The sequence below is a fragment of the Micromys minutus genome (assembly GCF_963924665.1).
Source record: "Micromys minutus genome assembly, chromosome: 20".
In the NCBI taxonomy this organism is placed as follows: domain Eukaryota; kingdom Metazoa; phylum Chordata; class Mammalia; order Rodentia; family Muridae; genus Micromys; species Micromys minutus.
In genome coordinates this window covers 28,040,743-28,049,435 of record NC_137955.1, presented here as the reverse complement: position 1 = coordinate 28,049,435, position 8,693 = coordinate 28,040,743, and the positions used below count along the sequence as shown (strand labels likewise).

The window sequence follows — 8,693 nt, the reverse complement described above, 5'->3', positions numbered from 1 at the left end:
TATTATTTATTTTCTTATCTTTTAGGCAGCTATGCTTCACCAGTATATATTCAAAACCCAAGACACATAAAAAGACACACATAAACACATACACAGAGACACATCTAAACACATAGCTACACACTACTATAATTTATCAACTGTTTTTAAAAAAAGTCTTAATTAGTGGGTTAAATTAAATATAAAAAAGAATATGAATAAGAATAAATTCTACTGTTACCTAGAAAACTTTTGTTTTTAAAGATTTATTTACTTATTCAGACAGACCAGAAGAGGGCATCAGATCTCATTACAGATGGTTGTGAGCCACCATGTGGTTGCAGGGATTTGAACTCAGGACCTCTGGAAGAGCAGTCAGTGCTCTTAACGGCGGAGCCATCTTTCCAGTCTCAAGTCATCTGATAGAGTTAATTACATCATGTTTCCTCAAGCTTCCAGAGAGGTGGAAGGAAGGGATTAATGCTTTAAGCTGCAGAAGCCCAGCTCAGAAGGACCAAAGGTAGGAAGGTAGGTGCCCGATGTATACTAACCATCTCCATAGGGAAAGTGTGTGGCAGAGTGTGCACTCACTGCCCCTAACAATGTCCCTCAATGGCACAGCAATTTGCTTCCCTCTCTCTCCACAGCCTAGTTCCAGTCCCTCATGCCTCAGAGACTTGTGGGGTCAATGGGGAGGCAAAGAGGAAGCAGGTAGCAGGAGAGAGAAAAGTAACAGTGCTAAAGAAAAGCTGTCACTGGGGCTGGCGATGCAGCTCAGTGTCAGACAACTTGGCCAAGATGCACAAGGAAAGGTCTATGGAGAATACTTCCTGCCAACTTGAGTCCTGTCTGTACCCCCACCCCCACCTTTAAAGCACATGCTATCCCTTTGCTTTCTCCCGCTCTGTTTGCACTCAGGAGTACTGAAGAGCACTTCCTTGTTCCAAGGAAGCAGCCAAGCTGTTCCTGGCTCTTGAGGAAATTGCTAAGATGGAATATGTTGTAGTCAGAACACTTTCTACGTGGACTGGGAATTGGGGATAATTCCTCCTTCCCCTAGCTCTTTACTCTGAAAATGCCCATAATGTAGTAAGAGAAAGATCAGGAGCACTTCAATGTATCCACTGGTGCGGAGATCTTCGTGATGTCTGAATGGATATGGTTGTCCCGCGCTACCGTCTCGCCAGCAAGAACGCACGCGGAACACCAGGATCCTTCTGCAGCAAAACCTTTATTGCATCTTGAAGAGGAAGACACCGGGCAGGAAAAGGCACCCTAATTTATACCCGCAAGGGTGGCATGTCACAATGTGATTGGCTGCCCACTAGTGGTCTGATTGTGACGCCCCGGGATGGGCGGTGACTTGGCTCGCACCACTCTTTGCACATGTGCCCAGTGGTTGTTTACCACACTTTAGCTGATTCATGGCACCTGAAACCAGCGCCATCTTGTAAGGGTGCAGCCTTTGCCCCTCAACATATGGTGATGTTTGGAAAACAAACAAACAAACAAACAAACAAAAAACCCAAACCCATAGCAGGTTTCCCTTTGAGCTTCCAGATACTTCTTTTTATAGTCAACATTTCTTTTATTGTTTTTTTCACTTTGAATATTCTCTGTATTTACATTTTAATGTTATCCTCTTACCCCACTCCCGCGCCACCTCCCTCTCCATGAAGGTGCTCCCTCTCCCAATCACCCTCTCCACCTCAGCACATTGGCATTCCTCTGCACTGGGAAAACACGCCTTCATTGAACCAAAGGCCTCTTTTCCCACTGTTGTCAGACAATGCCATCCTCTGCTGCATATGCAGCTGGAGCCATGGGTCTCTCAATGTGTGCTCAATGGTTGGTGTCTTAGTCCATGGGAGTTCTGGAGGGTTTGGTTGGTTGATATTATAGTTCTTCCCATGAGGTTGCAAACCCTTTCAGCTCCTTCAGTCCTTTCTCTGGCTCCTTCATTGAGGTCTTCATGTTCAGTCTGATGGTTAGCTACAAGCATCCTCAACTCTATCTGTATGACTCTGGCAAAGCCTCTGAGAAGGAATCCATATCTGGCTCCTGCCAGTAAACACTTCTAGGCATCAGCAATAGTGCTTGGGTTTGGTGGCTGCATATGGGATGGATCCCCAGGTGAGGCAGTCTCTGAATGATCTTTTCTCCGATCCCTGCTCCTCTATTTGTCCCAGTATTTCCTTCTGTGAGTGCTTTATTCTCCCTTCTAAGAAGGACTGAGGCATTCACATTCTGGTCTTCCTTCTTTTTGAGCTTCATAAGGTCTGTGAATTGTCTCAGGCTCACTTGTCTTTTACTGATTTCCCCCCCTCTTGCTGTTTGAGTGTTTTATTATCCCAAACATGTATTTGCCAACTATGTATCGCTTAATTGATTGGTGGCCCAATGTTTAAGGAATTCGGTTTAGGACTGAAAACATGTCTGGCAAAGACTGACTTTACTCAGCAGGTACGAGCTTTTTGGTTTTGTTTTTAGTTTGATTTGGCTTTTAATCTGAATTCAGATTATTTGGGTCAGAGCCTACATGCATGCTTGTCCGACCACAGCTCTCCCTCACTTCCTTAACCCCATGTTTCCCTAAGTACTATGTGCAGCTGTCTGTCACCTTCCTGGCCCCAGGAGTCTTTTGAGATTTCAACTCACTAGGTAGGATATCAATTGTATCCTCTTTGTAACTTAATGTTTTGGAGGGTATCAAATAACATTCCAAATTGTACACCGAAAATAAATGTCTACCATCTTGGGATGGAAGTGCAAAGAGGTTGGATATTTGTGGTTTTATTTTCCTGTGCTTTGCTTTTCACCTAGAATCTAGGTGCTGAGGATGTAAACCATTCACTTTCTACCTTGCCCATTCATTTACCTCATTTCTTTTCTTCCTACCATGTGTCTGTAAGAGTTCCAGCCACACAGTAGGGCCTCAATATAGTCTGTTTTATACATTGTCCTTGATGATTTTTATTTCGCAGACTCTACTGTTTAGAAAAGCTTTAGGGTCACAGAAAGATTGAAGTGTAGATCCAGAAGGGTCCCCATAATTTCCTGCGGCCATATAAGCACCGCCTTCTTACTCAAAGTCCTGCAGTGGGGTGGCATCTTGGTCCCACTGAGTGAACTTACATTCATCCAGCGCTATCACTGTAAGTCTCTGCATCACAGTAGGGTGCTGGCATTCTGTGGGTTTCACGGCCATGTGCCTGTCATATTTGCATTCGATGGATTAATTTCATAGTGCTGAATGCCCTTTGTGCTCTCCTCATCCATCTCTTTCTAATCTCAGTCCTGGCCAGCCACAGATCTTTTTCCTGTTTCCAAACATCACCACAGGCTGCTACAGCATCCAGCCTCTTCACGTCTGCTCCTTTCATTCAGTGACATTTTCTTCCTCTGTTCCCAGCTCATTTCTTTTAGCTTCACGATATATTCCTTTCCATCTGAAGGTACCACAGTTGGTCCACACTCATTTATCGAAAGGTGGTTTGTATCCGACGTTTGGCAGTTATGAAGAAAACACTAACCGTTTGTGAGCAGTTCCTTGTTTAGATATTTATTTTTCAACTCACTTGGGTAACCAGTAAGGAGCTTGGCCCTTAGGCAAGTGTATGTTTAGTTTTGTAGCTGTATTGCTCTGGGCTCCCATCATCAGTGAAGGGGAATTTCTCTTGCTCCATATCTTCTGTAGCAATTAGCAATTGTGTCTTGGGTTCTGGATGTTAGCCGTTTTGACAGGCATGCACTGCTAACTCATCCTGATTTCAGTGTGCAATGTTGAGCGGCAGATGTTGGCCATCTCCTGTATTCTCATCACATCTGTGCATCTTTGGAAGGCTCTTCAGTTCTCTTATTATTGTAAAATCTAGCTGTTTACCTTCTTGGCTGAACCTCACATTTCTTCTTTTAGTCAGTTCTTTCTCGGATGTCATCTATTGATATTTTTGTTTAGAATCTGACCTTCCTTACTCTTATCATGCCCGTTGTTATTTTTAATGAGGTTTAGCTTACTGCTTACTCCTTTTTAATGACTATAAACAAAAAGTTGCCACGTTTTCCTCTTACGTTATTTTCTGGGAGTTTTCTGGTTCTCTGTTTTGTATTTATCAGTATTATCACCTTGGCATTAGTAATGTTTAACTGTTTCCATATGGTAAAGAGACTTTGTTCCATTATATTGATTTTTTTTTTAACCAGGCAAAGAATTTTATTAACCTTTTTCAAACTTTATTCCCAGGCTTCTTCAGCTTAATTTGCCGCAAAGAATGAGTTAGGTATAAGCGAAAACTGAAAAGAGCTGCAGTGTCGGGGGGGGGGGGGGGGGGCGGGGCTTGGGCTTAAAAATATTAGAGATCTAGATTTTATCAGATCCATAATAAACAAAAAAAAATTTAAAAAAGCAGTCATGATATAAAATAGCAGCTCCTGTGACTTCTGCAACTGTCACCTTCTTCAGAAGTTCCTTCAATTCAGTTTGCTTCATTCTTAGAAGACTCATCAAAATTCTCCACCCCATCTGGAACTTCATCATCCTCCTCCTCTCCAGGAGCAAGTGGTGCTTTTCCATCCACAGATGGTCTGGGCAGAGCTTCAGCCAGTCTCCTCAAACTAGTCCGACTGCATGCACCAGGCTGGTTTAGGATGCTGGGAAGCATTTCTGTCAGCTGCTTTGTCTCAGCGTGGCCTGGAATGGTGAAGGTGTTTGCTGCCAGAGATGCCTGAACTCTAGGGTTGTTAAAATGGATCACTGTTCCTTGGTTTGTAAACACGTTCAGTTCACCTCTTCAACACCAGAGATACTGTTTACCCCTAACTTCTTTAAGGAGAACTGCAGTTTTTTATCACCTGCTGTGGCTGTTGTGTGAACCACCTTCTTCTTTCTACGAGCAGTTCCTTTCCCACCAATGCGCACTTGTGCCCGCAGTTTGGCGAGTTTTTCCTGGTTCATGATCGTTTCTTTCATCTTGTTGGAGTGAAGTGGGGCTGCACGGGGGAACTAAGGTTCACGCTCAGGGGGTCTTGGGCAGACCAGCTTGAGATAAGGCTCACACACGCGGGAACGTAAGATGGCAGCTAGAGGGAGGCCCATATTGATTTTTCTTATTTGTCAAAGATCCAAGATCCGTTGTCAGTATTTTCATGAGTCTGTTTCAGGCAGTGATATCCTGTTCCGCTCATTCTTTGTCTGCTCTCCTTCCCATGCTGTACTGCCTTGAGTACTGTAGCTCTTTGGGCTAGTAAGTTTTAAAGTCAGGAAATACAGATCCTTCAAATTGTTCCTCTTCAACGTTGTAATGTATGCGCTGAGTCTTTTGCCTCAGCATGTGCACTTTCAAATACGCTGATTGAGATGATATTGAACCTATGTATTAAATTTGTAGTATATCATAAGCATATTGATTATTCTTATCATGGGACATGCAGTGTTTCTCAATACTTTTGGTTATTTCATTTGATGATTATAGTTTTCCTTGTATAGATTTGTTTATTCTTTGTTAATTTACTCTTAAGTATTTCACCTTTGGCCTGCCATTTGAAATGATCATAATGGTTAATCTTAATTGTCAATTTGATTGGATTTGTAATCAGTCAAGAGTCATGCCTCTAGTATGTCTGTGGACATTTCTAGGAAGGGTTAGTGAGGCTACAGTTTTCATTCATGCTAAATGAAATAGTGTTGCTATAATATTTTGAATAGTACCTGGCATATATTAAAAGAGACCCCAGTGGAGAATTAGGACTAAAGGAGCTGATGGGGTTGGTAACCCCAAATGGAAGTACAACAATATCAACCAAATAACCCCCCCCCAAAGCTCCAGGAACTAAACCACCAACCAAAGAGTATACATGGGGGAGACAATGGCTCCAGCTGGACATGTAGCAGAGGATGGCCTTATTGGACATCACTGGGAGGGAAACCCCTTGGTTCTGTGGAGGCTCGATGCCCCAGTATAGAGAAATGCCAGGGCAGGGAGGCAGGAGTGGGTGGGTGGGTGGGGGAGCACCCTCATAGAGGCAGAGGGAGTATGAGAGGACAGGCGGTTTGTGAAGGCAAAAGTGGGAAGGGGGATAACATTTGAAGTGTCAATAAATAAAATAGCCAATAAAAAAATGGAAAAATTAAAAAAAAACCAAAAAAGTTTTAAAAATTAGTCTATTGGTCTTTTCAAGAAAGCAGCTTTAGGTGATTAGTACTATATATTGTTTTTCCTTTAGTTTGTATCTTTTCTAATCTTCCTCATTATTACTTTAGCTTTACTCCGATTTTCTAGGTTCTTGGGTAGAAGCCGAGGTAAGCACTCAAGCCTTCCTCATACTTTACTGTCGCCGTTCACTTCTCTTGTCTCAGTAGTTATTTTGGTAAGATTTTGTAATCATAGTTCTTATTTCTGTTTTAACTCATTACCTAGATTACCCTTTGACTCTTGAATTAAACAATACTATTACCTAGGTTCTAAATATTAGGTAATGTTATAGACCTTATATTGATTTAAAATTTCTAATTTATTTCCGTTCTGGCCATAAAATGTACCATTTTGATCTGTATTTTTCTATAATTATTAAGTTCTGTGCCCTGTGATCCTAATAAGGTCTATCCTGGTATTTGGTGGGTGGATTTAAAGAGAATGTATGTACTGTTGTCTGAAACTGTTGTCAAGGGGGTTATTCATGTTATGCTCTGGAACAATGCTCCGTAAGCACTATGAATGGTTCAAAATGTAAAGCAAGGCAAGACGCATGGTTATAGTTACACATGTGCCTAATTTTTTGGGTAAGAGGTGAAAAGCTTGAAACTGATTAGTTTCCCCCAAATAGATACATTTAACATCATGCAATAAAATGTCTAGATTTGTTACTTGTTTCTCCTTTTTTATCCAGATGTTTGGCAACAGTAACTATGGCAAGGGTTTTAAAATACCAGGTACTGTGTTTGGTAAATGTGTATTGAATTAAAAATAGATTTTGTTTATAAATGCAGAAAACATCGTGTTTTTGTCCAAGCAATAAAATTAGTACTATTAACTTTAGAGAAAAAGTTGCATTGAAAATGATTTCCATAAATGTAATAATCATCTTACTATATCCATAAGCTCATTATTAAAGATTTAAAAATGTAATAGCTTTGAAATTAGGGAAGGGAGCAAGGGAGTGTCTCTGCCTTTTTCAAGGTGTTATTCTCCAAGGAGCACATGACTAATAGAGAAGGTATGTGACTCTTGGGGCATCCCAGCAGCTCCAGTGAATGAGCAAATTCTTAGTGGCCTTATGACATCACCAGGGAGCATGACTTGGGTCAAGAGCTTGGCAGGAGGCATTGGGAACAGTAGAATCAACAGTGATCATGACTGGCAACCCAACACACTGGCTACCATAAAACCAAAGAGAGAACTGATTGTACTCCATGCACAGCGGCAGGTTTAACAGAAAATTAGACATGTTTATAGACCCAGATTTACAGCACGCCTTGTAAACACCTTATTACTTAGAATCCAGTCTGCTGTCCTAGAAACTAAGAATGTGACTTTGTTGAGCGGTGGGATTTGTTGACATAAACGTCTTGACTAAGTTTGCCATTGTGGTTAACCAAAACGCATTTACTCCTGGGAAAGTAAGCAGAGCAAACAAAGTCTCTCTTATACTACAATACAGTACGTTTCAAATTGACCAAACTTAATGCTATGGCATAAATATGCTTAATGTTTATGGAATTTTTTAGAAACCCTTTGCCATGTTGGCTTACCATCCTGTATAAGTCTTACTGAATGGGAATGTGTTTTCAGAATTACATGTGCTTCACAGCTTCATCAGAAATATTCAGCAAACCTGCCACGAATACTGGAGCTGACCATGCAGCAAATAAAAAAAGTGCCTCATGGTCTCAGACATTAATGTGGATAAATCAGCTCTGCAGCATGTAATAGCAGCACACTGAAATGGTTACCAACAATTAAAATCAGAGAACTAATGGAAAATAATGTTGAATAAATATTATGAAACCACATGAAAATATGCTCAAGGAAAGCAGAGGCTCTGGCTGAAACCCACAAAGCTGAGAAAATTTCTAGGGAAGAATGAAAATTCAGACACACAGCCCTAATGCTTTAAAAAGTCATTCATTCATTTTAACTATAAGTAAAGCTCCTTGTTCGGAGTGGGTTTTGCTTTAAGGCATTAGGTTGGTGGGTGAGTAAGGGGTGGTAGTGGTGGTAGTGATGGTGGTGGTGGTGATGCTGGTGGTGGTGGTGGAGGAGGAGGAGGAGGAGGAGGAGGAGGAGGAGGAGGAGGAGGAGGAGGAGGAGAAGGAGGAGGAAGATGTAAATCAAACCAGCTCACCACCACTCCTATTCTTTCTGGTTTCCACTGAATCCTCCACTGACTTCAAAAATGCAGTTGAAGGGACATTTGTCATGTTAGACATAAATGAGTACCCATTATTGCCGAGTTTGAACATAAAGTAGTCCACCCCCCATTATTAATGCAAGCCACAGGAGTTAGGAAGAAGAGTGTTTCTTCATGATGGGTCCAATAAAGAGCAAACAAACATTGAGACATCGATTCACCAGATGCCACAAACCAGGCCCTATAAATGACAAGAACCTGGAAGCCTCTCTAACAGAGCAGTGCGGCTGACACCATGTGCCAAAGCAAAGGAAAATGACCACACGAAGCAATACAAACAATTTTACAAGTTCATAATACGGGAGATG

At 41.6% G+C, this 8,693-nt stretch overlaps 1 pseudogene across 1 annotated transcript; it reads right to left on the bottom strand.

The window, feature by feature from the left end:
- Positions 1-4,454: 4,454 nt before the first annotated feature.
- Positions 4,455-4,948, bottom strand: LOC308433459 (transcription factor BTF3-like; annotated as a pseudogene). The gene has a single exon. The product of its transcript is annotated as a transcription factor BTF3-like (transcript).
- Positions 4,949-8,693: the final 3,745 nt, after the last annotated feature.